This window comes from Panthera onca, chromosome B4 (assembly GCF_046562875.1).
Source record: "Panthera onca isolate mPanOnc1 chromosome B4, mPanOnc1 haplotype 2, whole genome shotgun sequence".
Lineage (NCBI taxonomy): Eukaryota > Metazoa > Chordata > Mammalia > Carnivora > Felidae > Panthera > Panthera onca.
In genome coordinates, this window is record NC_138345.1 from 30,177,453 (window position 1) to 30,203,967 (window position 26,515).

The window sequence follows — 26,515 nt, forward strand, 5'->3', positions numbered from 1 at the left end:
CTAGGCTATTTCAAGAAGCAGAAGTAAGGTTTAGGATAGATTTTTCCCATGAAAATTAGGGCCTTGTCATCCTGCAGATCTTTTCCTTCCCACCCACAGAGCTGGTCAGTCTCCATACATTTGGGCACCATAGGCATGCAGAACAGCGGGTGGTTGCCCAAGCTGGGAGAAGGCCCACTCCCACCCAGGCATTGACACTGCTCTCACCTGGGAATAGCAAGCAAGCAGTGAAAGAATGACCAGGGATTGTTTTGATTCCAGGCAGAACACAAAGAATGCATTCCCTAGATGTTAGGTCAAAACAACCTAACAAAGGAAGAGAAGAAAGTTTCCCAAGAGCAAGCAGCTACTGATTCCCCTAAACTGGTTTTTGGGTAGAAACTACTAGTTTATGATGGGTAAGCCTGGTGGATGCCACCTTAACCAAATGGTACAACCCAATGTTTGGACAAATTGACATTAAGAAACTCCTGATATGATTCACTGAGAAGGGCGCAAAATCACTTTTGTTGTATTCCTGCCGAAAACATTCATAACCAGAGTCCAGGCATGAGGAGATATTAGCAAACCTCAATTGAAAGACATTCTACAAAATAATGGACTTGCATTCTTTTAAAGGTTAAGGTGAAAAAATACAAAGAAAGGGTTAGGAAACTGTTCCCAATTAAGAGTACTAAAGAGACATGCAACGAAATGAAATGCATGATTTCGAATTGATGAAATCTGAGTATGGACTGTGGATGAGACAGTGACATTACATCAATGTTAAGCTATTTGACTTTGATAATTGTACTGTGATTATGTAGGAGAATGTTCTCTGTTCCAAGGAAACACACAATGAAGTAGTTACGGAATGGACATGATGTTTCCAACTTAGTTTTCAATGACTCAGGAAGACAAATTATCTATCTACATCTATCTACATCTATCTAGAGAGAGATGGAAAAAGAATGATACAGCAGATGGGACAAAATGTAAGATATTAGTAAGTCTGGGTAAAAAGCATAAGAGAATTTCTTGTACTATTCTTTCAACTTTTCTGGAAGTTTGAAAATATAATAAAAATTTCCAAATAAGTGTCCCCAGTATTGAACCTATCAGATTCAGGGTTATAATTATCAGATTTTTCTTCAAGAATAGGGACTTAAAATTCCACCAGCAATCTTCCCCCTCCTCTGAGATGAAGAACCACTCTCCACCTGGTCTCTTCACTTGGTAGAATACATAGAACAGTTGTTCAAGGCCTCTAAAAAGGAAATAGTAGCTGACACACTGGGGTATATGTCTGAATTGGAAGTTCCGTTGAATTGGTGACGTTTACCATTTGGTTTCTCCTTTGCTGTATCCCCTGGCCTGAACTCAACACAGCCTGAAACCTGGAAGATGGTCTCAGGACACAGAAATAGAAAGAGCTAGAAGATGACCTCCGGTTCTAGCTCTAGGAACATGAAGGGGAGCTCTTAACTCTCAGAGAGTGGGTGGAGGGGTACCCTGTTATTCTTTTTATCTTTTTTGTTTTTATTTTTTCTCTGTTTACTTGTACCCTATTCCCAAGGTCATTTGTATATCTCCACTGGTGGCTGAAACAATGGGGTTGTGCAAGAATCTAAAACTCTGAGAGAAGAAACCGTGATCTCAAGGGGACAAGACAATTCCGATGGCATATTTTTATATCTGTCTTTCTTCCTCTAGGCCCAGGACACAGGCATGGTCACAGGAAATGCATGGTAGACTGCGATAATTTAAGCCCCCATCTGCTGGCTTGAGGACTGAAAAAAGGAGCCCCAAGGAACTGGAAAGTACTGGTGTGGTCATAGAAAGAAAGAAGCTCAGGAAAGCAAACTTATAAAGTAAAGTGAACTCCTGGCCCCCCCTTGAGCTGCTCATGTCTGGATTGACACCCAAACAGCTGAGGCAGGTGAACCTTGAAAGCTAAACTAAAGGATAGACCATTACCTGTGTCCCAGACTGGCTCCAGGTGGTACACATACGGGACAGTTCTGAGTGGCAAGCACTATAGAGGTTTTCAAAACCAAACTGACATGGGAATGACAACTGAAATAAGGGTAGTCATGACTCAACCAAATCAAATTGTTTGCTAAAACAAAAATACCAAAATTCTCAATAGCACTTAATCAAGATCTAGGGCCCTATAATATGTTATTCATAATGGTAATGACAAAATTCAAAATTGTATGACATAGAAAGAATCAGGAAATATTAACTCACCCACCTGAAAAAAGACAACAAAGAGATGCCAACAATGAGATGACACAGATTTTGGATTCTCTGACAAATACTTTAAAGCAGCTACTATAAAAATGCTTGAGCAGGCAATTACAAACATTCTTGAAACAACGTTAAAATACAGTCTTATCAAAGAAAAAACAAGGTATGTGAGACCACATGGGAATTTTAGGACTGTCAAATACAATAAACAAAATTAAAAAATTCACGAAATGGGCTCAAAGGCAGAATGAATATGACAAGAGTGAAGATTCAGTGCACTTGATGATAGAAAAAATAGGTATTATCCAATCTGAACAGAAGAGAATAAAAAATCAAAATGATGGAAAAGGATCTGGCGTCATGAAACAGTGCCAAAAGTTCTAAATGAAAAAAAAAAGTCTAAATGCATGTCATCAGAATTCCAGAAGGAGAAAAGTGAGATTCAGAAGACAATATTTGAAAAAATAATGGCTAAAACTTCCAAATTTTGATGAGAGACACAAATATATAGATTCAAGAAACTGAATGAGCCCCAAATAAAATATAGAAAAAGAATTCCACACCCAGATATATCATATTCAAACTGAGAACTGAAGACAAACTAAAAAAAACAAAAAACAAAAAACAAAAAACAAAAAACAAAACAAAAAAAAAAAAAACAAAGCAGGAAAGCAACCAGAGAAAAGCAACAAATTATTTAGAGGGGAATGACAATGCAAATGACTGGGGATTTCTCATCAGACTTCATGGAGGCCAGATTAGAAAGGAAGAAATAAAACTGTCACTGTTCACAGATAATATGATTTTCTTTACAGATAATCCAACAGATTTATAAAAATACTCTTAGAACTAATAGATAAGTTTGGCAAGATTTCAGAATACAACGTCAACACACAAACAATTGTATTTCTATATAAAAGCAACAAACAACTGAAAACTTAAGTAAGTACAATATATCATTTACAATAGCTCTAAAAAAGAGAAATATTAGGTATAAATCTGACAAAGCACATGTAGAATCTGTATGCAGAGAACATAAAATGCCAGGGAAAGAAAACAAAGACCTAAATAAATGGAGGGACATTTCATGGCCATATATTAGAAGGTTCAACCTAGTAAAGATAAATTAATGTACAGATTTAATGCAATTCCTATCAAAATCCCAGCAGGATATTTTATAAATGTGGACAAGCTGATTCTAAAATTGATATGGAAATAGAAAGGAACTAGTCAGAACACTATTGAAAAAGAAAAGCAAAGTTGAAAGAATCGTACTATCCAATTTCAAGACTGATTTATGAACTCCTAGTAATCAAGACAGTGTGGTATCGATGAAAAGATACACACATTGATTAATGGAACAGAAATTGTCTAGAAATTGACACACACAAATATGGCCTATTGATTTTGAAAACATGCAAAAGCAATTCAATGGGAAAAGGATAACCTTTATGACAAATGTTTGGAACAATTGAACATTCATTTGCAAAAAATTAAGATAAACTTTAACCTAACCCCTAGATTGTATAAAGAGCTTAACCCTCAAATGCACCATAGATCTAAAAGTATTAAAATAAGACTAGAAAACATTTAGAAGAAAACATAGCAGAAAACTTCAAGAGCTGGAGTAAGGCAGAGTTTTTACACATGACAGCAAAACCTGATGCATCAAACAGAAATTCAATATTTGGACTTTGTCAAAAATAAAAATATTTGCTCTGTGCATAATATTCAACTATAAGAACACAACCGAATTTTAAGAATGGATGAAATACTTAGACACTTCATCAAGGAGGGTATAGGGAAGGCAAATATACATATGAAAAAGATGCTCCATATTATCAGTCATTAGGCAAATACAAGTTAAAACCACAATAAGTTAGTGCTACATAGGTCTTAGAGAATCTAAAATGTAGCAAGTGCTGGCAAGGATAACTGAGCTACAGAAACCCTCATACACTTTTGGTGGGAAGATAACCCAGCTACTCTAGAAAACACACTTTGGCAATTTCTAATAATGTAAATGTATACTTACCCCATAATCCAGCAATCCACTTCTAAGTATTTTACCAAGGAGAGATAAAAATATATTCACAGAAATCCTGTACACAAAAATACAGATTTTCAGGGGTACATGCACCCTGATGTTTATAGCAGCACTGTCAACAATAGCCAAACTATGGAGAGAGCCCAAATGTCTATCAGCTGATGAATGGATAAAGAAAATGTGGTATATATATGCAAGGGAATATTACTCAGCCATCAAAAAAATGAAATCTTGCCCTTTGCAATGACATGGATGAAGCTAGAATGTATTATACTAAGCTTAATAAGTCAATCAGAGAAAAACAAATACATGATTTCACTCATATGGGAATTTAAGAAACAAAACAGATGAACGTATGGGAGGGAAGAAAAAGAGAGAGGGAAACAACCATGAGAGACTCTTAAAGATAGAGAACGGAGATGTCTGGGTGGCTTAGTCTGTTAAGCCTCTTGATTTCAGCTCAGGTCATGATCTCAGAGTCATGAAATCTCACTGGACATGGAAACTGCTTAAGATTCTCTCTCTCTCTCTCTCTCTCTCTCTCTCTCTCTCTCTCTCTCCCTCCCCCTCTTATATTTTCTCTTTCTCTCTAAAAAAATAAAAATAAAGATGGAGAACAATCTGAGTGTTGATGGAGGGAAGTGGGTGAGGGATGGGCTAGATGGTGATGGGCATTAAGGAGGGCTCTTGTGATGATCACTGGGTGTTGTCTGTAAGTGATGAATCACTGAATACTACTCCTGAAACCCATATTGCACTGTATATTCACTAACTAGAATTTAAATAAAAATTAGGAAGAAAAAAAAGAAAACCTGTACACAAATTTTACAGAATTTCTGTTCATAATTGCCCTGTACTGGAAAGAACTCAAATTTCTTTTAACAGGTGAGTGGTTACATGAGCTGTGGTACATCCATGCAATGGAATATTACTCGCCATTAAAAGGAATGAACTATTGATACATGCAATACTTTTGATGAATAATTAAAAGGTATTCTGTTGAGAGAAAAAAGCCAGTCTCAAAGGTTACATATTATACTCTTCCATTTATATAACATTCTCAAAAAAGACAAACAATATCATTGTTCCCAGAAGCTGGGGAATGGGAATGGCGTGATTATAAAAGGCTAGCAGGAGGGAGTTCGGGGAGACTAAGGAAACCTCTCTGTTTCCAGATTGTGCTGAGAGCCACATGATTCTGTACATGTGTTCCATTTCAACTGTACACAAAAAGTCAATTTTACTGTATGCAATTTTAAAATTAAAATAAAAGAAAAAAATCAACTATAATTTACTTAAGAATAAATTTACCTTCTAAATAGGTAGAGAAAATTCAACAGAACCACCAACTGAGGATCAGCTGCTGTAGGTGAAATTCATTTTGTTTTCATGTTACTTTGGGGAATTTGGAGAATAACATCCATCAACAATAATTCAGTCATTTTGGAACCTGAGGACTACTCAGTTGCCTTCTAGAAACAATCACCCTAGGTAGCCCTGTGCAGAGAGTGTGGGTATTCTGCTGACTTGGGATATCAATTCCTATCTTCATTATGTTCTGGAGCTGGAGCTGATGCAAATTGAGGTAGATGATGAGAGTGGGGAGTGGCCAAGGAGGACCAGCTGCCAAGTTTCCAAGTGTCCTCACAAGATTGTATCATCTATAATGAGTTCACAGTGGCACAGAGTATGACCCTCACACTTATGGGGTCAGAGATTTGATCCTGTCATTGCCTCTGAGTTGATTGGATGCTGAGAATGTAGTGAAGATCCTTCCTAGCCTCTATATCCATTTACAATTGTGAGTTGACACTCTTTCTTAGAATCGTCTAACTCTCTTTGCCAGATTTCATGCTCAACCAGCAGCCTTCTAGTAATTCATTTCTTTATTCATTCTTTCACTATACATTTCTCAAGTACCTTCAATGTGACAAACATTACACTGGGTGCTGGGCATACAAAAATAAATAATGCATATCCACTGCTTCGAGCAGCTCATAGATTTTGCTGCAGGGGAGAGAATGTGATGGCCAGTTGACAGGTATTCCAGGCCCGGTGGCAATGATTTTCCACATTGTGATTTAACAAGGTAAGCTTAGGTACAGCCAGTCATTCTTTTGTGAATTTGCTTAACAAAAATCATTATCCCTGAATTTCACTACACAGAGGAAAAATGATGAAACCCCAGGATTGGACCCCAAATGTATGACTCCAGTGAGGAATTGTCCACCTGTGAAATTCCAGCCTATATCACACCACTAATGATCCACCCTGAAATCTAAAGGGTGGCTGCCTTTATACTCAATCCACACTCAGCAATTGTACTCCAACTCTTCTCTCTCCTTCCTTTCCTCTTTCTATCATCTGTAATACAACACAGTGTCCTCTCCAGGCTGCAAACTGAGCTCCAGAGCTGTTTCAGTCGTGCTTTTATTCTCTTGCTTCTTCTATCCTTTGCAGTGAATTCAGAGCTTTTACAATAATATTGTGAATGAATTATAATTTATGTTTATGAGAAAGAGGGGAGGAAGGAGAGAGAGGGAGGGAGAGACAGAGAGAGAGAAAGAGGGAGGGAGAGAGAGAAGGGGAGGGAAAGAAAGAGAATGGGGGAAATTAAACCACTTGGGATTTGGAGTATCTTTAAGTACCTCTTAAGTAAAGCATATTTTTAATAGATTAGTTCAAGAAATACACTTTTCAATGGAAAAAAAAAATGATTTCTAATTTTGGCTGCCACCTGTTAGCTATGTTATCTTTGTAAGGTAATTATCATCTCCAGCCTTGGTTTTCTTAACCATAAAATGAAATGATTGGGCTAGAGAATTTCTAAATCATCCCAGTATCCATTGATTCTAGTATTTTTCAAGACAAAATCCTCTCTTCAGATCCTTCACTGTTTTGTTCAATGATTTGTTTCACTATTTTCTCTTGACACTTAAAAGGGCTTTGTGATAGCTACTAGTTGCAAAAAAATATTTCCCATAAATATCATATCATATATGTTTCCTGTTAGGGCTTCTGACATTCCACATGTTTTCAAAGGTAATGGGAAATACTGGAGACAATTTAAGGGTCATTATTGTGTTAGCCAAGAAAATAGCTAATGATGACTTTAGCTACTGGACTATTCAGCCGATCATAGAACCCATTAGCTCAATTAAGTAAATCAAATAGAAAAAAACATTTAGGCTTAAAAAGCCGCCCACCACTAACTACTATTTGCCAATGAAGCTTCTATTTCATGGTGAATTCAAATTGTTTATTTCTTCTATGAAGAAGAAAATGACCAGATCATCTGATTTAGCAGATATGGTTATTCAAGATCACTTAGCATATATAATTATACACCAAATATTCCACTAAATCACAATTTCAAGAAAGCAGCTAAGACTAGAAGTCTTCTGTGTGAATAAGACTTGAGCTTTCTGGAGTGTAGTATTATTCACTATACTGAGATAGGTATGGGAGGAAGCCAAGGTCTTTTCTTGCCTTAGGAAAGTTTCTCAATCCTGGGATGGTCTATATGTTCAGATTAGTGAGAAGGCAAGGGACTAGTATTGATATAAACATTTATAATTCCAAATGTTCTGTCTAGTTCTAGTTGTTTACAGCATTCAGACATTGAGTACTCATTTAAACTTTCAAAGACTAAGCCCTCCAGATAATGCTGTCTTTAACTTAAAGTTGTTTTTTTTTTTAATTTTTTTAAAATTTTTATTCAAGTGGTTGCCTCACAGGATGTTTGAAGTGACTCATGGAGAGAAAAGAAAATCCCTGGTCATATTATTTATTTATTAAGTGTGGTTATTATATTCAGGCCATGGTATTGCTGGATAGAATCGGTCCATTGAAAGACTATTCAAAATTGATACAGTGAATATTTTATTCAATTATAAATTTAACAACTGATGTAATCAGTAGTGTGCTGGCAAATGTTTGACAACTGGCTTTCCAGCACTGGTTTTCATGGTGTAGACTGATATACCAACCTACCGATGCAATTTCATCCGAATTGCACAGTTGCTAGAAATTCAACAATCAGCTCTAGTGAGCCAGAATAAACAGCACCAGCATATTACTGGATGTTATTTAAGCTAACAAATAAGGAAAAGAATGGCTTTGAATATAATTGGCATTCCAAGAAAATTATCGTTAGACAACACACTTTTATTCCAAATTAAAGAGGGTGTTGGGTCACTTTTTTCCGAAGACTCCTGTCAAGGATCCCTTTAGAAAAAGGCTGGACTTCAGGAAATTTACATTCTAAATATCAACACCTGCTGTGTGACCCTGGGCAGGTCATCCCATTTCTCTGGGACTCATGTATAAAATAAACAGATTGCCTACTAGAGAGATGTTAAATTCTCTTCCATTTCTGATTTCTGCTATTTTGTATGCAATTAAGTCCAAAACTCATCTAAGGTACAGATAGTGGATCTGGAGACAGAAGTGATCACTAACCAGAAATGAGTAGGAAGTCTCCAGTTCTTCCCCAGGGGCTTGCTAGGATCTTGGTTTCTCTCTAAAAGAGATGTTTTGTAATTGATCATGTGTAAGGGTAGGGTCAGATCTGCTTTCTCCGAGGCCTTTCCCTTCTGCCAATGATTTCACCTTCATCTCAGCCCATCCAATGCTGTGTTTAGTCCTGCCTTTAAAAAAGGTGAACTTTTGTCTCCATCCCCACTTCTTTCGCCTACATAGCACGAGATGGTCGAGTATATATTCTTTCATATTTGTGTTGAAATACTCACTGCTAGGAGCAACACAAGAATACCAAATTCGTAAAAACAACACATATCATTTAGGTTCTCTAAAATAATACAATAATAAAATGAAACCAGTTCTTATTGTCACTTATTGTGCCCTGTTCAATTGTACCTTAAGATTCATTCGTTTTATTGATACGTATCTATTTAAACATCAGTTCTGCACACAATCTAGTCAATATATATCTGTTGAATGCATAAATGAATGACTGGCTGACATATCTGCCTGTATGGATGACATGGTCTCTCTAGTCATTTTCAGGCTGGTAGTGCTATGACAGATTTTTCCTATTTCCATATTTTTCTTTATGTTCTCTGTTTATTTCTAGAGAACAGAAAACCACCTCTTTCACTGTGGGGGTGGGGATTTTGGCAGGAAAGTCATACTCTTTACCTGTCAGCTACCTTCCAGAAACACATGAACTGAGAGACCGAGAAAGCAGACAACATGCCATACAATTGCTAACAGTTGGTAGAGCAGCAAGTGCACTGAAGTGGGTGGCATTTGTCCCTATTTCTACGCTCTGATCCGAAGCTTGTACAACAGATGTACTGGGGGCTGAGGAATGGCGGTGCTCATTTGTGGAGGTGAAATGCTAGAGAATGCGCAGGCCATGACTAGCAGCGGAAGCACAGAGCTGCAGGCTGATGAACCTGTTGGTCCTGCTGGGTGGTTTTCCTTCAGCAATGTTTTTAACAATTTTCAATGTTAGAAGCACTGACAAGTATTGCTAATGTTAACATTTCTTTATCAGGCGAGAGTGCCAGAACTAGATTGTGTGGAACTTTTTGAAAATACTGTCCTTTTATGTTTCTTTCTGGGTAAAATTTAACCTCCAACTTGACAAAATTATCATCCCCCAAACCTTTTATGTTATTGTTGTTAACCATAAAAGTGGCATGGAAGTATTACAATTTTTAAAGTACATTTATTTATTTCGTTTTTGAGACAAAAAGCAAGCGGGCACACAAGTGGGGGAGGGGCAGAGAGGAGAGAGAATCCTAAGTAGGCTATGCTCCACCAGCACAGAGCTCGATGTGGTGCTTGAACTCATGAACTGTGAGATTATGACCTGAGCTGAAATCAAGAGTTTATGACATAAACCAAGGTCAAGAGTTGGATGCTCAACTGACTAAGCCACACAGGTGACCCTGAAAGTATTATAATTCTAAAGTTACTTAATAGTTTTTTTCTGTAATCACCCTGGTATCTTTTTGTTTGTACATTATTTAATACTTTTTCTTATTCCTACTTTATTTCTTTGTTTTATTCTAGTCTCATTTGGGTTTTCTTTTCTCCCACATGTGTCCATATTTCTCTAAGTAAAAAAAAAAAAATCTTAAAGAGTTGTAGGAATAACTGTATATTTAACATACTAAATACATTCTTCACAGGACCTTATGGTATAGTTCTGAAATAAAGATAGTAAAACAAATATCCCTGACAGAAGGGTAGTTAACTCACAATTATAAAATTGGAGTTAATCCTTAATTTCATATTTTAATCAGTGTGCATATTTAAATTAGTTTTATGATTTTTTATGACCAATCAAAAGTTGAAATTGCATACATTTTAAACACTCCAAGATTTTTTTTTAAGTGAGAAGATATAGAAGACACAGCATTCTGACTTTTTAAAAGATTGGGAGAGAAGGAGAGAGAGAGAGAGAGAGAGAGAGAATATGAGAATATCTCTGTTTCTAATTACACAGACTATTTAAGAAAAAGAATTTAAGTCAGCTGATATTTTTCCTTTAATTATTTATGATTCAAACCAGCTCATTCTTTTCCTTTCATTATTTACACGACGTCTAATAACTGGTCTGATTGAGTTTAAATATTTGCAGTGGTTTGTTCTTGGCTTCATGTTTGTAGAAACACGTGTTTCACCAGCAGGAGTTTTATACTGTTCATGAAACACAGTGCTGCAAAGGGCAAATTTTTTATTTTCTTCATTTTGATTCTCACACCCACAATATAATGCAAATTAGGTCATTGGTTATTAACAATATTGTCAATCAAGAGAGTATAATTAGTAATAAACTATGCGTGCCTGAGCTCAAATTATATATTTTGCTTTAGAAGAAGATTTCATCAATAAAAACCCAACATATCTGCTCATAATCTGGATTCTGAATCCAATGAAAGGATTATGGTATAGAATATGTAGGTGAAAAGAACTTTAAAAAAATTATCACCATCATACCGAATATCTGCTATTACTTAAATTGTCTCGAAGACCTTAGTACTGTAGCTAGTGGAGACCAGTTTACCTAAGACACTACCTTTCCTCTACAAGGCAAGTCCTTGCCCCTTTCACATAGTGAGTTCATGTAGAACAGAGAAATTTATAGACAGAATAATTATAAAACCTTTCATGATTGCGAAACTGTAAAGGGATTCGGTTGGTAATAGTCAGAAACAGCTTTTTTAGGTTTGGCCTTAGAGCAAGGCCTTCTTCTCCCTCATCTCTACACAAAGTTATTAACTGCTGTGATAGGGGGCTGGTTACCTCTACCCTGCATTCCTATGTAGGTATGAATTAATTTCCAAATGCCAATGCATGTCTTTTTTCCTTTTCATGCATCATATTTAGGGACACAGCTGGAAATATTATTCTGTGTGCCACATGCATACACTCAGCACAGTCTCTTGCTCACTGAGTGGAGTCAATGGGTAAAGAAATTGCTCATCCATCCTTTACTTTTATCTTGGTGTGTGGACAACAAATTGTCTAAAAATTGATACAAATTTCTACAGTAATGAAAACAAAACAGAAAATGGAGAGAAAATAATAGAGTCTGTGCCTTTAAAAAACTAACACTTGTATGCCATCAGTCAGTGATTTTAGAATTGAAGAATATTAGAGATTTTGAAAGAAGTGCAAAAGTGAAAATGAATTGCCTTGGTATAAAGTAAAAAACACTGAACTTAGAATCAGAAGATCTGGAAAGTCAAATATTTTATGAACAAAAAAAATTTTTCACTGTAGCCTGTATGACTACCATAGGTCATTTTTCTAAATGTCGAACTGACACCATATAACGAGTATCTGAGAGGGATCAAACTTTGAGAGTACAGGGCAGGGATCTCCAAGTTCTTGAGAGTTATAAGCCTCATTGCTATTTCAGTTTTAGATGTTTCCCTCATACCTACAGGTGATTTTCAGCACATTTTAAAAATTTAAACCGGACTCAAATGAAATACATATATAGTAAAAGGAATCCATTCAAATTGAGAGAGGAAGTTAAGGGCAATGTTTTACTCTGATTATGGAGTGTGTATTTTTGAACAGTAAGCCTATGTTAAAATATAATTAGTGTAAAAAAAGTAATATTAAAAGGAAGAAAGTAATCTCTTACATGAAAGAATATATGATATTTATACATCTTTACCTCTATCACTATATATTACTTTGAGTTAATAGTATGGAAAAAATGGAAATAGAATAAAGAAAAAGAACACAATCACATGTGTTTACCAAATTCTACAAATTAATACTGTTTTGTGAATTTTTGCATTATTCCTTGGACAGCTAGATCTATTCTGGGATGTTTTCAGATTAATACTTGAAATCATCTCTGCTATAAAGAGAAAAATAAACAAATAAATAAAAATTCAGAGCATATCCAGACAAAGATGTCCCTGATTGAACAGAAAAGCTCTGAACTCATTGTTCTTCTTGGATAGATCTCCCAAGAGCACTTTTTATGAATCATGTATCTGATTGTTCACAGAGATTCCTCAGTAAGATGCCAAAATACCTCCTTTTGATCAGTTAGGCCAGAGACCAGAAGACACCCAATATTACTGTCATTAGTTTTGCTCCTGGAAAGATGGCAGAATTCTAGGGAAATTTTAGTCCTGCCATGGAATTTAAGATAATGCTGAGAGTTTAAGAAACTATAGGATGCCCCAAAAGATACTGATATTTTGGGCTTCCAAGCACCTATGAGGCTATTTGTAAATATTGGTTGAAGGAGAAATAGAAGGATGGGACAGAGAAAGGAAGGGAAAGGGAAAAGAAGGAAAGAAATTTGATGGATTCATGCATTTACACAAATTACTTTGAATGGAAATGGCAATCTAGAAATAGCCTTATTCCTACCCTCAAAGTAAACAAAGTCCTTAGGACAGAGTTTCTTATTCTATACCCTAAAAACATATTCTGTGCCTAGCATAGGACTAAGAAGAACTCAAGTGTTCATTAATGTAAATGATACGAAATAATAAAGATAAAAACCCAAGTACTCATGTGATGTACTGTAGAGACTTTAAAAGTATGTTAAAACTGAGTTCATATTTTGCCCCTAACATATGCCATTTTTAGCTCTTGAAGTCACATATGTCTACTCTAGACAAAACAATCTCATGATTTTTCAAGCAGCAAGTAAGCAAAGGGGAAAAGTATGAGAAGACTTTTGGGAGAAAAAGCTATGGTTGGAGAAGTGGTCAGCGACAAGGAATAAACTAGATAATTACAGGAAGATCAAAGAACTTTATAGGTCTCAGTAAGTAATCAGATTGCATTTAAGAATCCTCAGCCAGGAAAGTCTGATTCTGTCTATGATACAGTAAATGATGCAAAACTAACTCTCCTATTGAGAATAACTATAAAACTGGACAAAATATATGAGGCAATTATTGCAGGCTTTGAAAAACAGTTAGTGCCAGCCTGCTATCCCTGAGAGAAGGTAAACTTGCAATCATGCCATCCCTGCGTAGGGAAAATTTCCTGACTATGGCCTAGGGAGGTGGAGCCCAAGCAGAGCTTGATGATCGTCCTGAGTGAAGAAAGTAGAAATCAAGTATAAGACATTTAAAGTAACTAGAATCTGTGAGACAGGGCACTGGGAAGGGCAGCCGTGCAATGGAGTAGATCATGGCAGAGGATTTAGCTGAGTATGCACAAGATAAGCAATGAATGGCTTGCTGGAGAGCAGCAACAGAGTAGAAAGTGTAACTGGGTTACTAGAAGTTGAACAGAGCTATAAGATGCTGGGGTTCTAGTCCAGTTTCAGTGGAAAGACCTTGTATCCATTTTGGCATCCATTTGACACAGCAGAAAAGCCACTTGTTTTAGGAATAAGAACCAAGTCCCAGAGGAAAGCCTACCACAGGTATGACCTTAAAAAGCTTAAAATAAAACCATCTGTACACAAGTTCAACTTGATTAGTTAGTGACTGGACAGTCTACCAGAGTAGAAGTCAATACTTGCCAGGAAGAAGATCACAGATTCTTAAAACTCTAAGATTTATCATCTATGCTGTTGAGAATGCAATAAAAATTACTAGATATTTAAAAAATAGAAAAATTTGACCAATAATCAAGAAAAAAAAACAGATAATGTATCTTCAGGTGAAGCCAACATTGGAGTTAGTACTCTAAACATTAAAACAGATATAATAAATATGTTCAAGGATTTAAAGAAAAATAGTGTCATAATTATGAATTGTTAGAGAGTCTCAGCAGAGGGATGGAAACAAAAAAAATAAAGAGAGAAAAAAGGAAATGGAATTCTTGAACAAGACTTCAATAACTTAGGATTTTTAAAATTCAGAAATAATTAATGGTATACTGAAAATAAGTCAGGACCAAGAAGACAGATTGATATAAACAATCCAGTCTGAAAAATGGAAAAAGAAATAGGTGGGAGAAAAGTAAAGATGCTCAGAAATCTGTGGCATAATATACAATTTCTAACTTCTGTTGGAATTAGAACCCCAGAAAAAGTGAATGATAATATTTTAAGAAATAGCTCTCTCCTCCAGCCAGCCAAGATCCAAAGGGAAGAAGGCTAAGAGGAAAAAGGTGGCTCCAGCCCCTGCTGTCATGAAGAAGCAGGAAGCCAACAAGGTAGTCAATCCCCTGTTTGAGAAAAGGCTCACGAATTTTGGCTTTGGACAAGACTTCCAGCTCAAAAGGGACCTTACCCACTTTGTCAGATGGCCTTGCTACAGCCAGCTGCAGTGTCAAAGGGTTATTCTCTATTAATGTCTTAAAGTGCTTCCCACAATTAACCAGTTCGCCCAGGGCTTGGACCACCAAACAGCTACTCAACTACTTAAGGTGGCCCACAAATACAGTCCAGAGACAAAGCAAGAGAAGAATCAGAAATTGTTGGCTGGGGCTAAGAAGAAATCTCCCTCAAGGGGAATGTCCCTGCTAAGAGGTAACATGTCCTTTGAGCTGGGGTTAATATTGTCACAACTTTGGTGGAAAACAAGAAGGCTCAGTAGCAATGATTGCACTTGATGTGGATCCCATTGAGATGGTGGTTTTCTGGCCTGCCCTGTGTCATAAGATGGGAGTTGCCTACTGCATTATCAAAAGGAAGGCCAGGCTGGGGCATTTGGCCCACAGGAAGACCTGCACACTGTTGGCTTCACAGAGGTTAACTTGGAAGACAGAGGAGCTCTGGCCAAGCTGGTGGAAGCTATCAGGACCAATTATAGTGACAGATATGGTAAGATCCACCATCAGTAAGGAGGCAACATCCTGGGTCCAAAGCTGGTGGCTCACATTGCCAAGTTGGAAAAGGCAAAGGCTAAAGAACTGGCCACCAAATGGCTAATGTCCTGCACATAACTGTAATAAAAAGTTCTCTTTCAAAAAGAAAAGGGGAAGCACCTGGGTTGTTCAGTCGGTTGAGCGTCCGACTTTGGCTTAGATCATTATCTCACAGTTTGTGAGTTCGGGCCCTGTGTCAGGCTCTGTGCTGACAGCTCGGAGCCTGAAGCCTGCTTCGAATTCTGTGTCTCCCTCTCTCTCTGCCCCTCCCCTGCTCATACTCTGCCTGTCAAATATAAATAATTGTTAAAAAAAATATTAAAAAAAAATAAATTTATTTATTTATTTATTTGTTCCTAAATTTGATGGAAAACATCAACTTACACATTCAAGAAGCTCAGTGACCATAAGCAAGATAAATGCAAAATAAACCACATTAAGCCTGTCATAGTCAAATTTCTAAAAGCCAAATATACAGAAATAAGCCAAATTAAAAACAATTACATAGGAGGGAAATAGCAAAACAAATAATGCCTTATTTCTTATCTGAAACAATGATGTCCAGAATACAATGGAACAAGATTAAAAAAATTTTTTTTAATGTTTATTCATTTTTTAGAGAGAGAGAGAGAAACAGAGCATGAGTGGGAGAAGGGCAGAGAGAGAGGGAGACACAGAATCTGAAGCAGGCTCCAGGCTCTGAGCTGTCAGCACAGAGCCCAACGCAGGGCTCGAACCCACAAACTGTGAGATCATGATCTGAGCCAAAGTTGGATGCTTAACTGACTGAGCCACCCAGGTGCCCCAGAAGAAGATTTTTTAAACGTTAAAAACAAAAAGAAATAGAATAAAAAAAAAACATTCAGAATTCTAAACTACAGTGTAGAGAAGATACCCTTCAATATTAACATACACAAAGACATTTTCAGATAAAAGAAAACTGGAAGAATTTATTCTGATAGACCTGAGTTGTAAGAAATAATTATGGATATTTTTAAGACTGAAGGGAAATGGAAATTTGGGTTTGCAGGAAAAACTGAGGACACCAAAAATGATAAAAGAATGAATAAAGAGAAAAGACTATGCTTCTTCTTCCTTCTATAATTTCCTAAATGGCAGGTAATCATTTAAAATGAACATAATAATATTGTAAGGTAGGATTTATTCATTATGTAGAAATAAAAGCATGACAACATTAACACAAACATAGGGGAGTAAATGAAATCATACTGTGGCAGGTGTATTATATTTGTACACTGTAAAAAAGGTGAAGAATGGGATGTGAAGTGTGAATTGGAAAGTCAGAAGTGGAAGTGTGAGGTATTAAGTGTAAAGTGGTATAATATTGACTCAAATGGACTTTGATAGGTTTGGGATATATCATAATCCCTTACTAATAATTTAAAAGTAATTAAACTCAATTATAATCATGATTACATTAAATACAAATGATCTAAATGCTCAAATATAAAGGTTGAGATTGTCAAAATGAATTTGAAAAATGCAAGACCCAATGATATGCTGCTATACGAGATGTATTTTAAATATAAATATATAGTTGAGGTTGAAACTACAAGGATGGAAAAATATATATCATAAAAACTATAAGCAAAGTAAAGCAGGCATGGCTATACTAAGATGAGATCAAATTAACTTTAGGAACAAGAGTATTACTACATCTGAAGAAGAACAATTTATGCTGATAAAAAACCTAATTCATCAGGAATATTTAAAAATCCTACATGCATATTGACTTAATAATATACCTTCAAAAAACACAAATCAAAACTTGACAAAAGTAAAGAAATAAATAGAGAAATTCACACCATGGTTGAAGATTTCAACAACCTCTCACAGTAATTATTAAATTATATTATATATATATATATATATATATATATATATATATATATATATAAAATCAATGAAGATACAGAAGATCTGAACACAATCAACCAATATAACTTAATAGGCATTTATAGAACATTATGAACAACTTCAGAGAACACATACTTTTAGACTATACCTGGCTCAACATAGATCATATATTGAGCCATAAAATAAAATTTAATCAATTCTAAAACATTGAAATCTTATACCATATGATCTCTGAAAATAATAGATTAAATAAGAAATGAATAAGATGCCTAGAAAAGCCAAAAATGTTTGGAAAGTTAGTAAGATATTTCTAAAAAATCCATGGACTAAATTTTAAAAGTTACTAGTGAGAATTTTAAATTTGAGTTGATTTACAATGAAAACACAACACTTCAAACTTTGTAGGCTGTAGCTAAAGAAGTACTTTAAATGAAACTTATCATTTTAAATGCCTTAATAGAAAGGAGAAAAAATGAAAATCAATAACCCAGTTTTGTCTTTAGTTAAGAAAAAAGAGCAACTTAAAGTGAGAATAAGTAAAATAAAAGAAATAATAATAGAACTCAGTGGAATAAAAACAAACAATAGAAGATATTAACAAAGCCAAAAGTTGATTCTTTGAAAAGGGCAAGAAAACTGATAAGTCCCTAGAAGAAATAATCCAACAAATTAAAATAAAAAAGAAAAGAAAAACACACAGGTATTGCCAATCTTGGGATTAAAAGAAGAGGAAATCCTGCAGCCATTATAAGGGTAATAAGGTAATATGATGACAAATTTTTGTGATAAATTTGATTATTTAGAACAAGTAGATGAATAAATAATAAATAAATAATAAATATAATAAATAAATAAATAATAAACAAAATGAAATACCTGACTCGTCCTATATTTGTTGGACAAATTGGATTTCTAATAAAAAATCTTCCCACCAACGTATATTGATTCCCCAATGGCTAGCAAACTTTGAAGTAAGGAATGATGCAAATGCGCACAAACTCTTAGAAACTAAAAGAGGAAGGAATAATTTCCAACTCATTTAAAAATTTGGAATAACCTAAACACAAAACCTGACAAAGAAATTGTAAGGAAAGAAATTTACAAAACAATATCAGTCATGAACAGATGTAAAAAGCTCCCTTGCAAAATATTAGCAAAGTGAATTCAAATACATACATATATATATATATATATATATATATATATATATATATGCATGTGTATGTGTGTGTGTGTATAATATATTTGTGATCAGATGGAGTTATTTCCAGAAATCCAAGTTTGGTTCAGTGTTAAAAATCAATACATGGGCTGTAAGTTTTCAGCTAAGAGAGGTAGAGAACTAGATAGCACTTTGCTTCTGCCCTTACAATAATAAGGGGGAAAAAACACTGACTAAACAAAATTAATAACTTTTCTTGAACCAGTTAGAGAACTGGTGTGACAGGGCAAAGGAATAATGTCAAATCCAGGGACAGACCAGTGCCTGAAAGGACAAACAGAAAAGAACTCATGCACTTGTTTACCAAGGACAAATGCCACATAAATAAATAAATAAATATTGAGCTTAAAAAGTTTAATAAATTACTGAAGGCTACATATGGGTGTGAAGTCTCTGGGTAGTAGACAAGGGAGGATTTTCACCTTCTACTAATCCTTTCCTCCATGGATACTACCAGGAAGTCAGACAGAAGATAGGAGAGATTCCTAAGAAAGTTTCACATCATGCTGACTATGGGTAGGGAGTAGTAGCCACTGCTGAAACTCTGCCCAGCTTCATCTCCAGTATCTCTTCTATGGTACCAAAGCTTTAATCTGAAAAAAGAATAATAATAGAAATTGCCAGCTTAAAGCACTGAAGAAAATCCACAGTAGCTGAGGGAAGAGAAGAGAAAAATAAATAAATAAAACTCCACCCTAGAGAAGGGCAGAAGTCAATGCTAGGTCTAAGATTATAGATGGTAGAGGGGCAATGTACTTTAAAGGCCACACTCTCAAGACTCAAATCCACAATGTTTGCCTCATACCGAGGCTCAATGAGCATCAGGGAATGCCCCCTCTTCCACTCTTCATCACCATGCTAACAAGTGAGTAAAAGTAACACATAGCTGAGATCACTGCAAAAGATAGTTTCTGGTGAACAGATAGAAGGAGAACTCAAAATCAAGTGGAAAATAAACATTGAGAAAAATTATTCTGGCCAATTAGCTCATATTCTAGCACAAGTATCATTAAAGGAATTTGAGACTATGGTGCACTGGAGATGATTATAGCAATAACGACCTTCAAATATAGCCCAAACTCCTGAAAATAGTAACACAAAACCCTATACTAAAGGCCCTTAAAGGTCTAGCATGAACACTCATACTCCAACAAATTAGGTAACCTAGAAGAAATGGATAAATTCTCAGAAGCCTACCAAGACTGAATCGTGAACAAATAGAAAATCTGAACAAACTAATAATGAGTTAGGAGACTGATCACTAATCAAAAACCTCTCAAGAGAGAAACTCCAACAGTAGGTGGTTTCACTAGTAAATTTTTACCTGTGAACATTAAAGAAGAATTAATGCCAAATTTTCTCAAACTCTCCCAAAAAATTGAAGATGAAGGAATGCTCTCAAACTCATTTTATGAGGCCAGCATTACTCTGGTACCAAGGCCAGATGGGGACACTAGAAAATAAAACTACAGGCCAATACCCCTGGTGAATACTAATGCTCAAGAAAATTCTAGGAAACTGAGTTCAATGGCACATTAATAGAATCATACATCATGATCAAGTGTGATTCATCCCTGGGATATAAGGGTGTTTCAAAATAAGCAAATCAATAAACATGATATGCCACATTAATAGAATGAAGAAATAATATGATATAATCAATAAATGCAGAAAAAACATTTGGCAAAATCCAACACCCTTTCAAGATAAAAACTTTCAAAAAATTGGATATAGAAGTAACATACATCAACATAATGAAAGCCATATATGACAAACTCACAGTTAACATCATACCCAATGGTGAAAGAACGAACACTTTTCCTTTAAGATTAAGAACAAGACAAAGTACCCCCCACTCACACTCCTATTCAACACAGTACTGATAGACCTCTCCAGGATAGTTAGTCAAGTAAAAGAAATAAAAGACATCTAAATTGGAGAGGAAAAATTAAAATTGTCTCTGTTTGCAAGTGACATGACCTTACATATAGAAAACCCTAAAATCCTCACCAAAATACAATTAGATCTAATTGATGAATTCAGTAAAGTTGCAGGATACAAAATTAACATCCAAAAATAAGGTACATTTCAATACACTGACAATGAACTATTTGAAAGAAAAGTAAATAAAACAATCCTGTTTATAATAGCATCAAAAACAATAAAATCTTTAGAAATAAATTTAACCAAGGAGGTAAAAGATCTGTACACTGAAAACTATAAGACATTAATGAGAGAAATTGAAGAAGACACAAATAAATGGGAAGATATTATATGATTATAGATTGGAAGAATTAATATTTTTTAAAGTTCATGCTACTCAAAGCCATCTATAGATTCAATGCAATCCTTATCAAAATTTCAACGGAATTTTTTACAAAAACAGAAAAAAGAGACACATAGACCAATAGAAGAGAATATAGAACCCAGAAATAAATCCATGCCTTTAGGGTCAACTAATATTTTACCAGAAAGCCAATAATATTCATTGGGAAAATATGGTCTTTTCAATAAGTGACTTTGGAAAAACTGGATATTTACTTGCAAAATAATGAAATTGGTGTTTATCTTACACCACTCACAAAAATTAACTTGAAATGTATTCAAGATTTAATATAACCCTCAAAACCATAGACGCCATTCTAGAAAAAAACAAAGGGAAAAAATCCCTTGACATTGGGATTTTTTTAATATGACACCAAAACACAAATTAAAAAGCAAAATAAACAAGGGGGACTATATCAAACTAAAAAATTTCTTCACCACAAAAAAACAAAACAGAACAGAACAAACAAAACAAAACAAAACAAAACAAACCAATCAACAAAATGAAAAAGCATTCACCTGAATGGGAGAAAGTGTAAATCATACATCAGATAAAGGGTTAATATTCAAAATATATGAGAAACTCATACAATTGAATAGCAAATCATCATCATCTTCATCATCATCATCATCATTAGCATCATCATCATTCAATTTAAATACAGAAAACAAACTGTGGGTTGCTAGAGGGGTGGTGGTGAGTGGGTCATGAGTTAATTGGGTGATGGGCATTAAAAAGGGCACTTTTGGGGATAAGCACTGTATGTCCCATGTAAGAGATGAGTCACTGGGCTCTCTTCCTGAAGCCAAGACTACACTGTATGATTTCTTACTTGAATTTAAATTAAAAAAAAATAAAATATAATAAAATGAACAAAGGAACTGAATAGGTATTTTTCCAAAGAAGACATACAAATGGCCAACAGGGACATACAAAGGTTCTCAACATCACTAATTATCAGGGAAATGCAAATCAAAACCACAATGTGATATCACCTCATACTTGTTAAAATAGTATTATCAAGGAGATAAAAGACAAGTATTGGAGAGGTTGTGGAGAAAAGGGAGCCCTCATTCCCATTGTTGGTGGGAATGTAAACTGGTAGATCCACTATGGAAAATGTTCTGGAGGTTCCTCAAGAAATTAAAAAGTAGAACTACTATCTGGTCCAGCAATCCTATCTGGGTATATATCCAAAGGAAATGAAATCATCATCTCAAAGAGATATCTACACTCCCATGTTCATTGCAGTATTATTTACAATAGCCAAGATATGGAAATAACGTGTCTATTCACAGATAAATGGGTTTTTAAAATGTGGGTAAATATACATAACAGAATGTTTTATCAGCCATAAGAAAGAAGGAATCCTGCCATTTGTGAAAACATGGATGGACTTTGAGGGCATTATGGTAGATGAAATAAGTCAGCCAGAGAAAACAAATACTGTATGATCTCACTTACATGTGAATCTAAAAAGAAAAAGATAAGCTCATATAAAGAGAGTAGAATTGCCAAAGGCTGGGTAAAAGGGAAGATATTGATTAAAGAGTACAAACGTCCAGTTATAAGGCAAATAAACAATGGGGATCTAAGGTACAGCATGGTGACTATAGTTAATAATACTGTGTTGTGTACTTGAATAAATCTTTAATGTTCTCACCACAAAGAAAAAATGTAATTATGTGAGGTGATGGATATATTAAGTAACTTTATTGTGGTAATCATTTTATAACATATACATATATCAAATCATCACATTGCTATATGTCAATGCTATATGTCAATTTTATTTAAATTAAGCTGAGGGAGGACTAGCAGAAGAAATGAGATGTTTATCTTCAAGCATAAAGTGTATTTACCTCAGCATCTACTACCTTCTACAACATACTCAGGTTCTGACAACAGGATATTATCAGGCTAAGAAAAGGCAAGGAAATACCTAGTCTGAAGGGTAACCATTACAACCAGATTTAGACATGACACAGGTGTGGCATTTAAAATAACTTATTAATATGTTAAGGAATTTAATGGAAAAGATAGACAATATACAATACCAAATAGGTAATGTCAGCAGAGACAAGAGAACCATGAGAAAGAATTAAATGGAGTGTAAGATACAGCTTTCAGTTATGGAATGAACAAGTCACGTGGATAAAAGGCACAGAATGAGGAATACAGTCAATGGTATTATAATAGTGGTGTATGAAGACAGATGGTAGTTACACTTGTGGTGAGTATAGCATAACGTACAGACTTGTTGAATCACTATGTAGTACAACTGAAACTAATGTAACATTGCTTGTCAATAAAAAGAATAAAATGGAAATGCTGGAAAACAAAAACCACAACAACAGAAATGAAGATTGTCTTCCATGGGCTCATTAGTAGGCTTGATACAGACGAGGAAGGAACCCATGACCTTGAATATAGGGCAATAGAAATTTCCCAAATAAAATGCAAAAGAAAAAAAGAATTAGAGGAGGGGGAGATCAGAACATAGCATTCAACAATTTCAGATGATATTAAATGGTCTAAAATATGCACAATTGAAATCACAGAAGAGAAAGAGAATGGAGCTGAAAAAATATTTGAAGACATGATAGCAGAAGATTTTCCAAAATTAATAACACAAAACCACAGATTCAAGAAACTCAGAGAATGCCAAATGGGATAAATGCAAGCATACCCACACTAATAAAACCATATAGGCATATCTTTTTCAAACTGCTGAAAACCAAGACAATAAGAAAATCTTGAAGGCAGCCACACCTAAAAAAAAAAAAAAAAGGTATATTATCTACAGATGAACAAGGGTAAGAGTTATAGCACACTTCTCATCAGAGAACACGCAGTAAGATAATGGCGTGCCTTGCTTGAAATGCTGAAGGAAACTGTCAACCCAGAATTCTATATCCACAGAAAATAGCCTTCAGAAATGAACTTGAAACAGACTTTCTCAAACAGACAAAAACTGAAAGAACTGAATTCACTGGTGACAGACCTACTTCATAAGAAATAGTAAGGAGGTTCTTCAGGCAAAAGGGATGTAGTACTCAGAAACTTGGATCTACACAAAGAAATAAAGAGCATTGGAAAAAGAATAAAAGGAAGTGAAAGGTAACTATAGAAAGCAAAAGTAATAACAATGTATTACATGTTTACAGCATACGTAAAAGTAAAATTAATGACAATCCAGGAAAGGTTGGGAAGGCAGGATTGGAAATAGATTGTTATAAAGATGCTTACCCTACACGTGAGGCAGTATAATTTATTTGAAGTCAAACACAAATTATTCAAATTTTTTATTGTAAATCCTAAGACAACCACTAACAATTATTTTAAAGAAGTTAAATAATTCAATAGAGGAGTTGAAATTGAATTATAATTGCTTAATTAAACCTACAAACCTTAATTAAACCTACAAAAGGCAGAAAAAGAAAAAAAAAGAACAGATGGAAATCAGATATCATGATGTTTGATTTCAATTCAACCATTTCAAAAATCACTAAATGTGAAAGGCTTTAGCCTTCAGAATATTCTGGAGTTGTCTATTTTATTCCCCAAATTCACCTGTCCAGAAAAGAACAGAATCCCTACATGAAGCTGGCATCCCCTGAGTATCATCTCCTGGGAGGCATCATAGTGGAAGTTGCCTACAGTAAAAAGGTTGGGAGATTCTGGCTCAATAAGACCATCACTGGCCAATGCTGAATGCTGCAATGCAGACTATTCCAGGGCCCTCTCTATTCAGGATAGAAGGACTGTCTGGGGAACAGAGGAGTCCAAGAAGCCTTCGTACAGAGGCAGGACTGGAGCTGCTTCTGGAGGTGGCCTGGTCACAGGCAGGTTGCCCTGGGAAAGACTGTGAGAGAGTGGAATGGGGCCTGGGGTATTTGATTTTTTTTTAATTTTTTTACATTTATTTATTTTTGAGAGAGAGAGAGACAGAGCACAAGTGGGGGAGGGGCAGAGAGAGAAGGAGACACAGAAACTGAAGCAGGCTCCAGGCTCTGAGCTGTCAGCACAGAACCTGTCTCAGGACTCGAACTCACAAACCGTGAGATCATGACCTAAGCCAAAGTCAGATGCTTAACTGACTAAGCCACCCAGGCACCCCTTGAGGGTATTTGATTTTACCTAAAATATTTGCAGGGACTGCTGACCCTACATCATCCAGTTAGAATGTGCTTGTCAGTATTGCAGAGTTGTCTGTATTTGCTGCTAGAGGGGTAGAATCTGAAAGTAGTTATTAAAAAGTCTTCCAGGACTGTTTGATCCCTTGTCTAAGACCTTTGAAATGATTTGAAATAAACTTCATTCATGGCAGTTTTGGAGGAAGGTAGGGCCTTTGAGTTACTCTCCTTACTTGATGGTACAGCCTATCCTTTTGTTAAGTGTATTTTGCTGGTATTTACGGAACAATTTACGCTGTCTAATCAAATAAATTAAAACACTTATTTTTGCTTTCCTCAACTCAGTCAATTTTTAATAATCATGTTGTCATTTTTTCCCCAAACTTGGCACCAAAACTTTATTCATTCTTCTTAGAAATTCTGTCACCAACCTACTATAAAAACTGTCATTATCTCTCAAAGTCACAGTTCTGACATCTGTTAAGTAAAGGTTTATTTTACACTTCAAAAGTCAATCTGCACAGCTGACTGAACTCCTTCAGAATTTTACAGCTTGCTCTTGTCAAATATTTGGGAAAATAAAATTTGCTTTTAGAAAAATATTTAGTTTTAATAGAAAATACTCTTTACTGATTTAAAAAACCTTTTGTTTCTTTCCCTGAAAAGAAAAAAAAAACAATCATTTCAATTGTTTTTTATGGAAAAGCATAAAAATAAGAGAAGTTGGAAGAATTTCTGTGTATTATATTTCAAGTAACACACCAGTTTCTTTACCCTCACACCCCTGAAGGTTGAATAGGTCATTTAAGTTCTAGATATATTATTAGAAAGAAAGTCTCAGCAATGTGGCTGGTCTTGAGAATGAGGGAGTAGACTGATGCTGACTTCTCTCTGTTCCTCTGGGTGCCCCTAGCCTCTTTTGATAGCCTCTGCCTAACAGATCTGAGTTTGAACCATGGTCTGCTAAGCTACAGATTATCTCTGACCCCTATCTAGCTAGGGGACAATCTCCATTTGCTTTCTGATGCCTCTGGAAACAAAGCAGGGGAATAAACATCTAATAGAGTATCTGCCCTGTATTAGGCTTTGTGCTAAGAATTTTCCATGTGCCACTTTGTTTAATCCTTACAGCAGTCCTACAAGCTAAGTACTATCTCTGGGTCTCAAGTCAAAGCTTATGTTTTGATTCTCCATCTTTGCTGCTTCCCAGCAGGCTACATAATACCATGCTTAATCTGTTTACCAATATACATTTTCTTTTGTATTGCATCTTACGATTTCAAGCTTCAAACTTTTCTCTGAGAATGGATGTCTCAGTAGCTACATACATTTGTGAACCTATTGCATCTTATGATTTCAAGCTTCAAACTTTTCTCTGAGAATGGATGTCTCAGCAGCTA

The 26,515-nt window shown here is 35.4% G+C and overlaps 1 protein-coding gene and 1 pseudogene across 1 annotated transcript in view; one reads left to right on the forward strand and one right to left on the reverse strand.

The window, feature by feature from the left end:
- The window catches only part of NRP1 (neuropilin 1), a 503,454-nt gene that overhangs the window by 327,149 nt on the left and 149,790 nt on the right, over positions 1-26,515 (reverse strand). The window lies entirely within an intron of this gene.
- On the forward strand, positions 9,609-15,631 carry LOC132695413 (large ribosomal subunit protein eL8 pseudogene; annotated as a pseudogene).